This window comes from Felis catus, chromosome A1, assembly GCF_018350175.1.
Source record: "Felis catus isolate Fca126 chromosome A1, F.catus_Fca126_mat1.0, whole genome shotgun sequence".
NCBI classification, from domain to species: Eukaryota; Metazoa; Chordata; class Mammalia; order Carnivora; family Felidae; genus Felis; species Felis catus.
This window is the reverse complement of record NC_058368.1, coordinates 19,240,145-19,257,578: the sequence shown is the minus strand read 5'-3', so window position 1 is coordinate 19,257,578 and position 17,434 is coordinate 19,240,145. Positions and strand designations below refer to the sequence as shown.

At 44.4% G+C, this 17,434-nt stretch overlaps 1 protein-coding gene across 1 annotated transcript in view; it reads left to right on the top strand.

Moving 5' to 3' along the window:
• The first annotated feature begins 1,625 nt into the window (after positions 1-1,625).
• Positions 1,626-17,434, top strand: part of LOC101096867 (phosphatidylinositol 3,4,5-trisphosphate 3-phosphatase TPTE2) — a 206,431-nt gene continuing 190,622 nt past the window's right edge. Inside the window, exons 1-3 of the mRNA XM_045052406.1 lie at positions 1,626-2,386; positions 2,468-2,606; positions 2,917-3,000. The gene's annotated coding sequence lies outside the window, so the exon portion shown is untranslated. The remainder of the gene's footprint in view (positions 2,387-2,467; positions 2,607-2,916; positions 3,001-17,434) is intronic.

Sequence of the window (17,434 nt, the reverse complement as noted above, 5' to 3'; positions counted from 1 at the left end):
CTGGGTGTCCTCCTATTTTCAGACCACTTCTTACTTCCCTTTGTCAGCTTCTTCTCTTCTTCTTACTCTTAAATATTGGTCCTCCTGGTATCATCCTTGTTATTTTTCTCCTTTCACTCTCCATACTTTTCCAGACAGGCTTATCTGCACTCAGGGCTCCAACCACCATCCATGAAGATTCTCAAACATGTATTTATAGCTCTTGGCTGTGCTCCTTCACCTCCAATCCGAGGATTTGATGAAGGTCATCAAAACTGTATCAATGTTACCCCTGCTTGTTTCAGCCCTATTGCACTGCCTTATAACTTCTTGCTTGTACTGTTTCATTAATTTTCCAAAATCCCCCTGCCTCTGTCTTGCCCTCCTCTAATTCATGTGACCCATGGCAGCCAGAGCATTCTTTTTAAAGTGCACATCTGACCGTGACAGTCCCCTTAGGGAAACCTCTGTAGTGATTTCCAACTGCCTGCAGAAATCATCCAAACTTCTTGGCATGCTTTGGAAGACCCTTCAAGATCTGGTACAGATTTCCTACGTTGACACAAATATCCTATACATTATGTGCAGTTCCTTAAAGAAGCCACACTCTCATTTCCTAGGCTTTGCAATGCTATCTCCTGAAGTACGGGTGCCCTTCCATGCTTTGTCCATCTGGTGAACTCCTACTTAGGGCCTCCCTGATATTTCTGAGCAGAGATGAGGCGCTTCCTCTGTGTCCCCTCCCACCTTTAAGTACCTCCCTTACAACGATGATTACATAGTCGCATTTGTTTTTCACATGTTTGCCTTCCTCAAGAAAATCAACTTTGTTAATAGTGGCCGGCACACAGCTTTCACTCAAATTTATTAGACTGAACAAAAAGAATACTCATCACCCTCTCACGCTTAACATAGATTCCTAAAACACTCTCTGGATGGCCCAGAGTTAGGCAGTTGTTATTATATGAAGAAAGAAGGAAGCCATCCATGCGCACTGCAGAGAACAGCCTATCAGTCAAGACCCTGAGTTCTCTCTTGGCTCTGTGTGGACTTTGCAGAGCATTTAACTGGGTAGGCTTCAGTTGCCTCACCTCCAAAATGAGGAAAGGAACAAGGAGTTCGAACAAAAAATGTAAGTGGAACTAAAGTAACAGTCACAGCTCTGTTGTGACAACCAATTTACCATTCCAAATTCAGTTCCGTGTATTTCATGTGTTTGTGTCGCAATTACAATTCTCTTATCTGTTGTATGTCTACCCGAGTCACAGGTGGTCATTTTAGATTGCAAACTCCATAAGGAAGAAAAGCCTTATAATCCTCTGCCTAGGGCGGAACAGGGTATCTGGGCCTTCGTATACACTGGCCGAGGCCACTTGAACAGAGTTCAGAACAACTTTAGAGAGCAGACTTGGAAATGGCAAGATTAGACACAGATCTGCTGTGATTGTAAATAACAAGGAAAAAATGTTGTGCTTCTGCTAAATGGGAAGGCAGCAGTGTATCTAAAGAAATAAGAAAGGAAAGTGATGGCATGATTTGCTAAATCCAAACCCTTTTAGTAAAATAGGGGCTGAAAAAGAGAAAAACCTGCCTAGCTGCCCTTGTGATGTTTGGTAACGCGCAGGGTAGGCACTCCTTGAACGAATGTTGTTACTCCACTGGGTAGAGCTTCCGTGAGCTCCTAGGAGGTGCTAGCCACATCGCTGAATAGGGCCTTATTGACGGCAGCTGCAAGATATGTGGTGTTAGCTCGTTGTTAGATGGTGCAGGGGGAGGAAGGCCAATCCTGAATGCACATCTTGGGGACTTCTGGGAGGATGGAGTTAGGAGTGTTACTGGTGGGAGAGTCTGTGCTGTATGAGTGGAGATTTTGGCCCTTGGAATCCCCATGAGAAGATTTCCATGAGGATCCGTGCTCGAATAAAGAGGGGCAGAAGGAAAGTAGCAAGCAAAAATGTATTAAAGTGAAAATACACTCTCAAGGCGGGAGAGCAGACAGGTTCCTCAAGGTGGAACCGGCCCTAGGTTGTTTTGGGATTGGATATTTGTTGCAAGTCTCTGGGCTGGGAGGAGCTGTGACGCATAGCTGGGTGGTCTCTAATGGAGGCTGATTCCAAACCTATGGGGGACTCCTCCCACAGGTTGGGAGGGGGGGAGCTTTTGACCCTAGGAGATAGTACCAGAACTAGCAGAGCAGACTTTCGTCAGCGTCAGCGGGCAGGGCTGTCCCGCTATGCAAATGTATTATAATGAGTGTAGGGGTTACCCTGGGGCAGCGGTGGAAGAGGAGAGCGCATGCTCCACACCTGTGGCGCTTGAACTTTCAGCCCCAAGGTCAGGCTATCGTGCCCCAGGCTTCTCACGTGTAGCTTATTTCTTACCATCCTTGCTAGGTCTACCAGCTCAGGTCTGTCATTCCCCTTCAAAAATTTGGGACTCTGCCTCCTGTCGTTCCTTCCACTGCTCATATCTAGCTTCTACCTAACAGAAGGATCCTGAGCTCACCTTGTCCCACCGACACAAGGAGAGAACAGCCACATCGGAGCCGCTAACTCTGAAAGCAACCCGAAGACTGGTGGAACAGACTTTCCACAGTTCTTTGTAGAGAGGAGGCCACGTTGAAAAGGGTAGGTGGGGAGGAGATTCAGTGGGGAACAAAACTCCTGGCAAGACTAACCACAAACAGGAGGGGCCCCCCACAAGCGACGAGAAGGGAGAGGAGGGGACCCCACAGGGGGTACCCCAGACACAGGGGGGGCTGCACTGCGAAGATGAGTCTCCATAAGATTTGGCTTTGAAAACCGGCGGGGCTTAATTTCTTGAGTGTTTACAACCAGTGGGACGTAACCCTGGGTACTGAATAATTCTGTGTATTGCATATAGAATTTAGTAATAGTAGTTTAACAAAGAACTAATGTAAACCTCATTCTGTGGTAGAGCCCCTTCCTAAGGAACGTGATGGAGGCTTTCTCAGAACAAAGGAAGGCAACCTGCCACGTGGCCCAGTCAACTCCTATACACGTAAGCATAACCCTGACACGACTCTGTCACTTGGACTGTGTCCACTCAGACTATATATGTCACCAGAAACAGGAGACAAAGAAGTAGCAATTGCATAAAAGGCTGCACCCCGCTGCACTCGGGGCTCAGCCTTTTTGGGGTCTTAGCTGGCTGAGCCCCTGCTGGCACGGATAAAGCTGTTTCCTGGAAGGAAGAGCCTCAGTGTCCCGTCTGTGTAAGCACCCTGCTACATTTCTTGGGGTCCTGCGTCCAGGATTCGGAGACGGTGCGTTTCCTCCTCCTTTGTCACTGGGGTGCGAACCTCAGAGCGCCGGGAGAAGCCACCTTTCCTGGTGCCAGCGGACGGCTTGATCTGTAGAAGACTAGCCCCTCCGGGTGTGCCAGGGCAGGGACCTGGGACGCACAATGGAACCGGTGAGGCCCAGCAACCAGCTCAGGGAGCGCCACATGTCAGACTGGTAGGACCCCGGGTCCCTTTTGGTAGACCTGCCCCTAAGAGGCAGAAGGGGGGGGGGCCTGATCACCTCCCAGAGTTGCCTGAGTAGTCCCATAAGGCATAAGGAACAAAACCACAACTCTAAGGCGCCGGGCGTTCGGCGATGGGTTGGAGTTGCTGTGTGACTGTGTGTGAATGAGAAGGAGAGCAGAAAGTTTCCAGCCTGATCAAGGGGCCAAAGCTGGTGTTGAGTGCTGATGTGCGGTTCCCTGGCGACCTCATATGGCTTAAGGCGGTGTCAGACCTTCCTCGGGTGTCTGACCCGGGTCAGGGCTTGATACTGAACCTGCCAATGCTAAGACGCGCCTGAAGTATCTCCTGGAGGATGGAGAGTCCTGGCCTCCCGAGGGAAGTATTCAGTGTAGTGCTACGTTACAGTTAGATCCATATTGTAGAAGAGAGGGTAAATGGTCAGAAGTTCCTTATGTTGCACGTCTTCTTTGCCTTAAAGGGGCCAAGAAAGGCAAGTACTCGCAGACTCACCCCCTGAGGCCTCTCCTCAGGAAAAGCCACTTGTTAGACCCTCATGACCTCCTTATCCAGGATTGCCAGGGATAAAAAATTCTCCCCCTAAAATCAAGGCATGTTGTTCAATGCATCTATTGACTACAATGCGTTATGGTGGATTTGGCCCCATAAAGGTTCCATTTCCCTTGCAAGATTCTAAGCAAATAAAAAGCACCTGGGCAAATTTTCAGACAACCCTTATCAATATATAGAAGTGTTCCAACACCTAACCCAGGTTGCTAAAAAAACAAAACAAAACAAAACACAGGCCATCCCTAACAAAGGAGACCGACACTCTCTCTCACTGTTTCCCCTCATACATTCCCGTAACTCTAACCGTAGGTGGGGGCTTCTCCCTCACTCATTTCCTGGGTCAATGACTACGATAATGAGAGCCAACTGACTCTCGTTAGTCTACCTCAGGATGGAGACATTAAGGAATATTCCCAAGCAGCTGCCAAGACTCCTTTGGTTTGGGGGAAATTCCCTGTCTTCTCTAGATCTGTGTGGACTGCCTAATTCCCCTTGGCGGTGGAAAAAATCTGCATCCGCTTTTCTGTGTGAGCTGACAGGCTTTAGGACCAGGAGACCTCTTTCTCTGCCCTCTGGCCTTTCATCTGCCTCCAGGCCTCTTGGTGGCACCTACCTCCTCCGCCTTCCTCTCCCCATCCTGTTTCTGCGCCGCCTTGGGCGCAGCTTCCATATCTGGCTCCTAGACCATCTGGGTGCCTCCCTCCCTTGCTGTCAGAGAGCAAAGAACATCCCCTTAGACTTACACCACCCACCTCACATTTCCTCACTGGTACCCTAAGTATAAGTTGACAATGGTGGACTTTTTTTTTTTTTAATTTTTTTTTTAACGTTTATTTATTTTTGAGACAGAGAGAGACACAGCATGAATGGGGGAGGGGCAGAGAGAGAGGGAGACACAGAATCGGAAGCAGGCTCCAGGCTCCGAGCCGTCAGCCCAGAGCCCGACGCGGGGCTCGAACTCACGGACCGTGGGATCGTGACCTGGCTGAAGTCGGACGCCTAACCGACTGCGCCACCCAGGCGCCCCATTCAATGGTGGACTTTTAAGTAAACACAGGTGAAACAAGGTACCTCTGTTACAATTTGTCAACCCAAAAAAACCATGGCTTAAATTGATGGTTCATTTTGTCTGGCTCAAAGTTTTCATGGGTAATTATTAAGATAACTTTCAGGGTCTTTGGTAACCTAAAGCCTTAAAGGTTTGCTTATATAATAAACTAAATTAAATCCATTGGACATTTAGGCCTTTTCCAAATCGAATGGAATGCTAAAGCTTATGGCCAAAAAAAAAAAAAAAAAATGCTGATGTAACAGTTCACAACTGGTTACTACTTACTTTTCACTGGAGACTAAGGTTTCTAAGAGTTAAAATTCTGCTAAATGTAATTAAGACTGAGAAAAATAAGAAAAGTAACTCCGTATGTAGAAAAGTAGGAGATATGTAAGAAAGGTATAAGAAATGGGAACACATTTTTTGTTGAAGGTAAAAGAAAGTAATATTGTCCTAAATGAGACTGGTTGTTTGGAGAAAAAGGGCTTAGGTCAAAATCTGAAAGCAAAGAAGAGTTGTAGAAGGTTTGTGAAGGGAATTCTTTGGAAAGAAATTTTATATGTGGTCAGAATGGACTAAGGTTAAAATAAATGGGTTTTAAAAGTACGCTGGTATAAGATGAAAATTCTGCTTTACTCTTTGTTAAAAAGGCAGTTTTCTTTTTTTTTTTTTAATTTTTTTCAACGTTTTTATTTATTTTTGGGACGGAGAGAGACAGAGCATGAACGGGGGAGGGGCAGAGAGAGAGGGAGACACAGAATCGGAAACAGGCTCCAGGCTCCGAGCCATCAGCCCAGAGCCTGACGCGGGGCTCGAACTCACGGACCGCGAGATCGTGACCTGGCTGAAGTCGGACGCTTAACCGACTGCGCCACCCAGGCGCCCCAAAGGCAAAGTTTTCTTAGATGGTTGGTATGCTTTTAATAAAAAAAGAGGTAAACAAAGTTTTCCCTTTTTGTCTGCCCAAAAAGATGGAAAAAAATATGATTTTTAACCAGAAGGGCAGGACAGCATGCCCTTTTGAGTTGTTTTATTCAAGGCTTGATTGAAATTGCCCCTCCTTTGATCCAAAGGCTGGGGAGAAGGTGACGACGTCCTTGCTGCCAGCCTCCAAATGCTCCACATTTGTGTTGTTTCTGTCTAGCAAAGAAAGGGATGCCTGTGCCTTATAAGAGATAGATGACTATAATATATAAAGGGCTTTTACTGGAATACATAGGAGCCATTTTGCTACATTTAGCCCAGGGTGTGCCAATTTGTAACCCTAGATACTCTAAAGTGGATATCCATGTGGCTAGAACATATTTATGTGGGCACTGCTGAAAAAGGCAAGGAAATAGACCTCGACTTTGGCCCTTTTAGCCCCCTTGATGACCAATTTTATCCTTACAAAAATGGTTTTCCCCAGCCTTTTAAAATGTATTTGTAAAGAGGATTACTGTTGGGCCAAATAAAATTAGTGCGTCCTCTACAACCAGGGAAGTCTTGCTTGGCCACAGTCGATATCCCCAAATTCCCGCAGGCAGAAAACAAAGGGATAGGAGAAAGCCGAGGTCAATTCTCGGAGGTAGGGTCAAGCCTGGATAAGAGCGACTGCTCCCAGCACCTCGTGAGACTGACAAAGCTTTTGGCTGCCAGTCGAATAGCCAGCCAAAACGCAGGGCTAGGAGATGAGGCTTCTCCTGGCCAACTATGAAAATTAAGGGATGCCTCTTCCTCCTTTTTCCTATAGATGGGCAATTCCCCAACCAAGGCCAATACTCCTTTGGGATGCATTCTGAAAAATTGGGATGATTTTGATACATAAACTCCAAGAAAACAAAAACAAGCAAACACAAACAAACAATAAAAAAACAACTCATTAATCATCATGGGACTGGAGGTACTATAGGGAACTTGGAGTTTTCCACCAGGGCCCAGGTAGTTCCATCCCAAGATTCTAACTGGGACTATGTCCGTCCCATTAAGAAATGGTATTGCTACCACTTCCAAACTTGTGCTGTAGAGAAATTAAGGAGGTCTAAGGTTAAGCCCTTAAATTATGCTAAATTAGCCACTATTTTACACAGAATGAGAGCCCAATGGCCTTCCTGGAGAGGTTGAGGGAGGCTCTCATTAAATATATGGCTATTCCCCTGACACCCTTAAGGCTGAGATGATTTTAAAGGACAAATTTGTCACTCAATCAACCCTAGATAGAGAAAATGCAAAAATTGGCTGTTGGCCTTGAAGGGACCATGGAGGAGCTTTTACAAGTGGGTTATTGCAACTGAGATCAAAACAAACAAACAAACAACAACAACAACAACAACAAAAAACAGGAAAAGGGCTTAAGAAAAATATGAGACCTTAATTGTGGCCTTATGCATTATGCATTAAGACCAGACTTCCCGAGGTCTGGGACCAGACTCCTCTTACGTGGCCAGTCAGGGCACTGGAAATTGAGGCTGCCCTCTGAAGGGACCACAGAAGTCAAAGCCCTCCTAGCCATACCCCTTATCTGGAGACAGTCACTGGAAGTCTAAATGCCCTCAGGGACCTCTCTCTGTAAGGGCTCAGATAACCAGTGTCCCTGAAAAGGACCTATGGCTCCTGGGAACCAACAGTCTTTTGGAAGCCTGGGGAGCCTCGGAGCCTGGGGGAACTCTGGAAAACTCAGGTGACTAAAAGCCTGGTTCATTTCTTTCTAGATACCGGAGCCACCTTTTCTGCCCTCCTTTCCACTCCGGGGCAACTATCCAAATGTAGGATAATGATCAGAGGCATCTCCGGAAAACTTTTAACCAAATTTTTCTTTCAGCCCCTGGGATGCATACGGGGAAAACTAATTTTTTCTGCTTCTTTCTTGATACTACCAGAGAGCGTTACTAGGAAGGGACATTATAACAAAATCAGAGACTGTAGTGCTGCTAATTCCAGGACCGATCAACAATTGTGTGAGTTTCTGGGAATTACTGGATTTGGTAGGCTGTGGATCCTGAGTTCAGAAAATAGCTTGCCTGCTGTATCAATTTTTAAAGGGGACTCAATCCCACCTACTCTCCCAAGGAAACAAACTGGGGTCTGACTCATGGACCCTGTCTCTAGCCCTCGGGATGGTTACAAAGAGAGCAGGGGCAATAACTCTTAATGAGCTCACAGAGCTAAAAGATCATTAAAGCACTGCATCAGGCCTTTCATTTAGGGAGGAATAAAACTTATCAAATGGCCCAAAGGATGTTTACTGGGAAAAATTTGTCAAGGACAGTTCAGCAAGTAGTATCAGCCTGTGAAGTATGCCTTAGAAACGATCCTCTCGACTACAAACTGGCTCTCCCAGGCCATCAAGGAACTGGAGGCCTAGGGAAGACTGACAATTAGGTTTCACTCATATGCCAAGGTCGAAGGAATGCCAACATCTGTTGGGATGGGTTGATACTTTTACTAATTGGGTAGAGGCCGTCCTCTAAAAAACAAAACAAAACAAAAAAAGTGAAAAGGCACAAGAGGTAATAAAAGCTCTGCCTTATGAAATAATACCTGGGTTCAGCTTACCTAAATGTTTGTGAATTAGTAATGGTAAATGGCTACCTTGACTCTTTCTCTGGTAGGACCCCCAGCTCTTGAAAAAGTCTTATACCTCGAAATAAAGCAAACCATCTGCTTATACTCAGCCAAACTCTAAATAACACCTCACAAGCTTTAGATGCTTTAAATAAAAAAAAATTAAATCAAGTTAGGGCCCCACTCTTGGAGAATAGAGCCACCGTTAATTACTGCTTCTCCATCACCTGGGTTATGAGAGATTCCCTGACATGTGTTGTTTCAATATAACTGATAATTCTCACATAGTCTTAGAACTGATAGATGACATGTGGCCATAATTGGTCAAAGTCAGGGTCTCTCCTGGATTCTTTGACTGATTTGGGAACTGGGGACAGTATCTTAAGATGCCGTCTTGTTGGTCAGTATAATCTTTACTTTGTGTTTTTCTCTTTGTGTCCGCCAATGTTTGTGCCGCCTCGTGCCTGTCAGCCTTTCTGCAGAGCCCTACGATGGGCCACTTGACGGACCCTTGGTAGGCTCTAACTGCTGTACCCTGACACAGTCCCTTATCAGCTTGAAGAAGCCAGAATGGTCATCATCCCTGTTCCCTAAAGGCAGTTCGGGGCCCTATTCCAGGGGGAGGAATGAATAGAGGAAGGGTTAACATTAGGCAGGGAGAGATAAGTGACCTTCAGGAGGCAGACTATAGCTGCAAGTGAAAGGCTGAAGAAGCAGATGGGGTTCTCCACTTATAAAATCCTTTATGGGTGCCCCCCCCATTATCAAGGGCATAAGGGGGTGGTATCTAAAGGAGATAGGCAATCTAACCCTGAGGCAACAGATGCGGGCCCTTGTCTTCACCTTAACCACCTTACACCACTGGGTTAGGGAGCGATTACCTGTGTCTGACCACAGACGCTCACCCCTTTAAACCAGGAGATGCTGTGTGGGTAAAGGAATGGAATGTCCAACCCCTAAAGCCCCTCTGGAGAGACCCATTCATTGTCCCCTTGTCCAGCCTTACTACAGTAAAGGTAGCGGAGGTGCGTTCCTGATTCATCAACGCCACGCAAGCTGACCATACGAAAGAAGCAATCTGCAACTCCAGGGGCTCCGGGAGACTGCAGCCCTGCTTTAGTCACTCTGGAAGCTGACCACGCATGGCAGAAGCTTGAGGAGTCCACAGTCTGGTGGAACAAATAGACTGTCCTTATCTTCTATATGTTTCCTTACTGTGATGCGCTGTCACCCCTTGTGTCTCACTGTTATTGTGATCCTTGCTCCACTTTTCACCATAGGATTGGCAGAAGCCACCCAGACCAGCTGGGAGTGTGGTGAGAGGTCTCTATTAGCACTCACCTTCCTTTTGTGAATAGGATGCTTCGTTGGTACTGTTGCTTCTAATCTGGACCCCTTCTGTAGACCTAGATTCCTCATCATGTGACCCACATATTTGCATCACCAGGTCAGGCCAAAGAGTCACTTGGACCTTACTATACCATACCCACTTCTCATGCCAGGGAAAGATCCTGGGGACCTGCATACGCGATAAGACCACCTATTCTATCTACCAACGGGAGAGTCAATACAGTTGTTTTGACCCACAGTGCTCCTCAAAGGAGGAATGGCTAGAGGTCTGGAGTCACCCCAAGACAGGCACCACCAGTGTGGGCCGACTAATTAACAAAGCTCAAATTCCCAATCCAAGCCAGCCGGTGTCTATATGCTTTGACGCATGCACAGCCTAGGTGACATATTGCCATGTGGTGTGCCACGTGGAGGTCTGGCATGGGATCGAGATTACCAGCACAATGATGAGCACATGTGCGAGGAGTCTGGTTTATGTGGTCACTGACCCCATCCACCTCAGTCTTTCTGTCCTTATGGAAGCTGTGTCACCTGGGCCACCTGGCAGACTGAAGACAAAACAGCCCTCCAGAAGTGTGTGGCTGAGTCAAACTGCCAGTCAGGATCCTGTAACCCCATTAATTTTGCCATCCTTAACCCAGGAGACTCAAAATGGAAGACGGCCGTACGTGTGATGATGTTATGGAAATAGAAACCCCTAAACCAAGATGATGCTCTTTGACCCAAAATGCGAGGTCTGAGCATCAAAGGGGGGAATGTGGTAGAGCCCCTCCCTAAAGAACGTGATGGAGGCTTTCTCAGAACAAAGGAAGGCAACCTGCCACGTGGCCCAATCAACTCCTATACACTTAAGCAGAACCCTGACACGACTCTGTAACTTGGAGTGTGTCCAATCAGACTATATGTGTCACCAGATACAGGAGACAAAGAAATAGAAATTGGATAAAAGGCTACACCCCCTTGCACTCGGGGCTCAGCCTTTTTGGGGTCTTAGCCGGCTAAGCCCATGCTGCCATGGATAAAGCTGCTTTCTGGAAAGAAGAGCCTCAGTGTCCCGTCTCTCTGTGTGAGAATCTTGCTACAATTTGGCTAGCGATACAAATTCAAAAACAACCACAAAAGTTGATGTCTGGTTGCCTGAGGATTAACTTTGGCCTACAGATAATTTTTAGACAAAAAGTTTTAAATAGAATGCTTTTATTGGTGCCTCTACAATCCACGTTTTCACAATTCCTAACACTCTCTTTTAGCTTGCTTCACTCATTTACATAACTGGTGAGACTCCCTCCAGGCAGGAACCCCTGGTTTACAGGAAGCAGAAACCAGAGGGAGACATCCTTTGGGCGCCAAACTTGCCTACTGTGAATTTAGTGTTCAAAATTGGTTTAACCAAGCTTTCAGAACCATTGGGTACTGTTTCTTTATCTAATTTATCTGAAGAGCTTTTTTGATGGCGGTAACTTGTGGGAACTTAGAAAAGAAGGGCTTGCTATGAGTAATTTCCAGAGGATCTCACAGATATGCATCTTTCCAGTCAAGAACTGCTTACTGTGTGAGCTCTGTGTAGCAGCCTGGGTGCATAGGTGTAAGGCAACTCATTGAATTTGCATGGCCGTGGGAGACTCCCAGAGAAAGGACTTGCTCAAGGTCACAACAACCATCACTATGGCTGAGGAAGATTCACTGTTGGCCAGTCCATTCCACAGGTCCCTGAGGCAGCACATGATTTCCCATCACACTGGGCACTGACAAGGATAGGAATTTCATAATCTAGAAATCATCAGCATCAAGAAAGGTCTGTGTAAGGTCTTAAACTAAAGACAGCTAACATTTAGTGAGTGCCTACTATGTGCTGACACCGTGTGTAGGTGCTTACATGTATTATTTAATTCATACATCGACCCTAGAAGGCATTCTTCTCAGCTTACAGATGAAGAGAGTGAGGTACAAAGAAGTTAAATAACTTGTTTGCCCAAGAGCACAATTAGTGAGTGGCTGAGTCAGGATTTGAACCCAGGCTGTCAGGCTCCAAAGTTCACATACGCACAATAAACTATGTTGTAGCTATTTGCCTTTTATCTAAGGTGGGGTAAGGGTGGTGGGATGTAGCAAAGTAAGCACTAGCCTGCATTCAAAATCTAACAAAATATTCATAGGATAAAGACGAGAACATGATCTTGATACTTTGATTGACATTCAATGCTTTATTACTATGACACCCCGTGATACAAATGTACAATTTCTTTGGAGAGTTTTAGAACAAGAAAATATTTTTGAAGCTAATTAGATGGAGACATTTAAAACAATATCCTTGTTTTCCTAATTATTTATGATTTCCTGTTAGATTAGAAGAACAAGGGGGAAAAAACGTGGAGTGAGCAGCTCTGGGCTGTCAAAGTGCCACAGCTCTCCTTCTGCACAGTCATCATCTGTTTCTACTCTGCCACTGTGAGTCCAGATGTCCTTCTAGCACAGTCTTTATAGTGAAGGCTTTCCAACGAGAACTTCTTGTTCAAGAAGATCAAGGCAGAGCAATGTTTTATGTAGGTTGGACTTTGTTTTGAGCCATTTGTTATTAGGAGACAGTTCTATTGCTTCTGTGTTGTGTTGTCAGTAACTTGTCACCCTTATTCATTAGATTAAACTTTGGTTATTGCAAGTCAGGAAAAAGATTTAAATTTCAAGTCTGACATTTTACGGGAAAAATTCGTTCCAAAATACAAGAGGTAGCAGAACTTGCTATGGGTTCCTTGATCACAGTTGTAAAATGTAACATTATGAAAAGGAAGTTTGCTTGACCTAACTGTAAAGACCAATTGATTCTGAGGCTCCGTGAGGCGATATTCAAAAGTAATAAATAATAATTGTTTGAAAGTTATTTGAGTCAAAAGAGGAAATTTGTTAATGAGGAATTTTAACTTAATTTCCATATATTTCAAATCTAGTTTAAGACTAAAGGCACTTTTGAAGAAGAAAAGGGCTGTCACAGATCCGTAACACCACTTTTCATTTTTCAACGTTCATTTCCAGCCTATGACATTGGTGAATAATCAATAGATACATATAACGCAGGATGTACTGATAGTGTTAGCAAAACCTATCCAAAGTCCTACTACTTAGTTTAAAATTTATGACCCACTCAATAAGACTCAACGCAAGTGAAAGAAGGTTTTTTTCATTTAAGAACAATTTTAAAATACAAAGTTTGCTTTCAGGGAATTTGTTTTCTAGCGTTCAAGAGGGTGTGGTGACTATAAAAATCAACAGCTGTTTGTTGTCTCTGTGTTGAAGTAATAGAGGCTTTGGCAAAGCAAAATGTCGGGAAGCATTAAAGAAGCCAATCTTTGGTAAGAAACAGCAGCAGCAAAACTGGGGAATGATTGCGTTTTGGACGGGCTGGAAGCCATGCTGAGGCAGAGTCTGGAGTTGGCAGTGACCGGCCAAAGGCAGGAGATGAGAGTGGAACACAAGAGGGAGGGGCTGGATCCAGTTGGAATAAGCTAGGTCCTGAAATTAACATGTGGAATCACACATCTATGGAGAAGTAGCTGTGAGGCCATATATTATTTATACTTATTATAGTGTTCTAGAATGTTAAAGAAATAACTCGTCAATGTTTCTATGAGAAATAGGGACCACTGTTTGGATTTCCAAATACTAGAGTGTGTGATGTGGGCATTAAATGTGTGTGATGTGTGTGTGTGATGTGTGTGTGTGATGTGGGCATTAAAAGGTTAAGTAAGTCCAAAGAGTAACTAGTCTGCTTGGCATTTGCTGTGAGGGCACCGGTGCATGTAATCCCAGCTAATATCTGTGGAGAGTTTGCTATGTGTGAGGCACAGGTCAAGGCACTTGACATGTATTAAATAATTTAATTTTATGCCAATTTTGTGAGCTACATGTCTCCAGACAAGGACACTGAGACCCGGTGAGGTTAAAGAGCTTGTGCAAGGTCACATTAAGAAAATGTGGAGTTGGGGCGCCTGGGTGGCTCAGTCGGTTAAGCGGCCGACTTAGGTTCAGGTCATGATTTCGCGGTCCGTGAGTTTGAGCCCTGCGTGGGGCTCTGTGCTGACAGCTCAGGGCCTGGAGCCTGTTTCAGATTCTGTGTCTCCCTCTCTCTGACCCTCCCCCGTTCATGCTCTGTCTCTCTCTGTCTCAAAAATAAATAAACGTTAAAAAAAAATTAAAAAAAAGAAAATATGGAGTCAAGCTCATACCCCTGGCAATTTCCTCCACAGTTCACACTCTTAGCCACTGTGTTATACCTGCCTCCCTGATGTGTGACTTCTGGAGTGGTGTCTAAGGAGTCTTGCCCCCGGAAGGGCTCACAATATTCCCTTCTAAAAGACTCACATCTAACCGTAGTGTGGTGGATGATATGATTCATTCACTGAGCTGTCCTCTTCCACCTGACTTTATGTGGGGATACAGTTTGACTTTTACCTGCTCAGTTTTTAGGCTTTGTTTCCTGGCTCCCTGGATGTTCCAGCCACCAGGATCAGCACAAACATTAGCCTTTCCTTTGGATTTGTTTTCTAGTACTTTCTGGTCCTCTTACTAGTTGTTTCATTTTTATCCCAATGTAGCGTTTAAAAATATGCCTTTTGCGGTAGCATATTTAGATTTTTTTTTTTTTGCAGTAGCATTTTTTAGATATTCTATGCTGGGAAAAGTGATTCTAAATGTTTGCTTCTGTCAGTAGTTCCCCTCATTTATCTGAGATGCTCTTCTCCAATATTACTGTGTAAGAGTTTGGACTCATCAAGATCTACCTATATCCCACTCATCCAACAGCAAAAGGGATTCAGGCTAGTACGGAATGGTGGCTGTTACTGCTTTGGGGAAGCATACAGCAGTACTTCTCAAAATGTCTGGGAATCATAATCTTCTTGGGAATTAGCTTAAAATGCAAATCCCCATCCCTAGCCTCCTTGAGACTGAGATTCAATAGATCTAGGGTAGAACCCGGGAATGCACGCTTAATAACCCCCAACTGCCTCTGATACAAGTGAACAGGTGACTGACTTTGAAAAATGCTTAACCATCGGAAGATTGGGAAACGCTTATTAATATGGAGAGAGGGCTTTTCATTTAGCTTTTCTCTTTAGTCTCATTTCTTTTAGCTGTCCTGGAAATACCTTTTAATGACTCACAGAAAATAAGCCCCTACCAAAAAGGTGATAAATTTAAGATTTCAAAAGTAGTCCTTGGAAATCTGTTTAACTTTATTCTATTTTTTACTTGGAAATTCATTGGGTGGGTGCCATGAGCTCAAATTCTACCTCCAAATTATGTCTCACATATGCCCATATTTCTCCATCTATAGCTAATGAAGGCCATGCCCATCTCCCCAGAACTTTACTGCTGGAAATCTGTCTTCTTTTCCCTTTACACTTCCGTCTCTTCCGTGGAGAACAATGGACCATATTACTTGGCTTCCGAAAATCATTGGTTGGACGCACTTAAGATACAATCCAGCATGCTTAAATGCAGACTGCTAAACTGCATGATCTAACCCAAGTCATTCCTCATCAGCTTCATCTACCACTGTTCCTTCCAACGTTAGGCCCCAGCCACATGCCCTTCAGTCAGATCCTCAAGTACATCAAATAGTTTCCTCCCTGGGGCCCTCACGTGTGGTGTTCCTTTTACCCACCTGCTCATTTCTCCACTCTTTTCTCTAGAACTGTAGTTATGTTTTACTTGTTTTCTCTGCAGGTTAATTCTAAAACTTAAAAGCCAAGCAATAACATTTAAGGGATGAACATGTATATATATAAACACAAAAATAAGTGGTAAGATTGGGCCTATTAAAAAAAGTCCACTCTTAATCTGGAGACACTTAACAGAAGTCCATGGGGGAAGGGAAGGGGGGAAATTAGTGACAGAGAAGGAGGGAGGCAAACCACAAGAGACTCTTAAATACAGAGAACAGACTGAGGGTGGATGGAGGAGTGGGGGAGAGGGGAAAAAATGGGTGATGGGCACTGAGGAGGGTACTTGTTGGGATGAGCACTGGGTGTTGTATGGAAGCCAATTTAACAATAAATTGTGTTGGGGAAAAAACAACAACCCCCCCCAACAGCAAAAACAAAAACAAACCCTCCACTCTTAAGTATTTACCCAAGACAAATAGAAATATAAGCCTTCAAAAATACTTATACTTAAATATTCATAAGGCTTTACTTATTAGAACTCCAAATTAGAATTCCAAATTCCATCAACAGAAGAATGGACAAATTGTACTATATCTGTGCAATGGATTAATATTCAACAATAAAAACAAATGAACCATGACTATATGCAACAAACTGAACCTCCAAAACATTATAATGAACTAAAGACGCCAAATACAGAAAAGTATATGTTGTATGATTCCATTCACAAGAAGTTCAAGGGTAGGCAAATGAATCTATAGCAATAGAAATCAGAACACCTGCTGCCTCTGCGTGTGTGTGTGTGTGTGTGTGTGTGTGTGTGTGTGTGTGTGTGTGTGTTAACAGGAAGAGGGACATTGGCTTGAAAGGATACAAGGGAGCTTCCAGGGTGACGAAAATGCTCTACATCTTGCTTTGAGTAACGGGGTCACATGGGTATATTCATGTGTCGAATACTTACAGAAGTATACACTGAAGATCTATGCATTTTATTGTATATGAAATATACCTCAATGAAAGAATGTTAAAATCTCATATTTTTGTAGGCCGTTCAAAGGAGACTTTTTCTTTTCTTTTCTTTTTTTTCCCAACGTTTATTTATTTTTTTGGGACAGAGAGAGACAGAGCATGAACGGGGGAGGGGCAGAGAGAGAGGGAGACACAGAATCGGAAACAGGCTCCAGGCTCTGAGCCATCAGCCCAGAGCCTGACGCGGGGCTCGAACCCACGGATCGCGAGATCGTGACCTGGCTGAAGTCGGACGCTTAACCGACTGCGCCACCCAGGCGCCCCTAAAGGAGACTTTTTCAATAATCAAGTCCAGTGCATCATTTTAGTTTCTTTCTAGCTTCTTTCACTTCTTCCGAATCATACTCAAAGCTCATGTATGTTAATAACGTAAGAGGTTATGTCTCCCTCTGGCTTTATATTTTATATGCAACATTATGATCCCAGATATTTCCTTCTTAAGCTTACACCAGATTAGAAGTAGCTGAAAAGTACATAGGCCAGCACATTGGTAACAATGAGTAGGCTAACACCTTGACAGTGAAGGAGAAAAAGAAAAATGAAAAGCATAACCTAGAAATTCAAAAGATTGTGGGCTTAGAATAATTGAAACAAAACCAGACATGCTATACATGTCCCATTAAAATAGGGCTCATCCAGAAATATTAATTTATATGCCGTATACTCTATTATTTTTAAAAATTTTTAAATGTTTGTTTATTTTTGAGAGAGAGAGAGGGAAAGACAGAGTGCAAGCTGGGGATGGGCAGAGAGAGAGGGAGACAC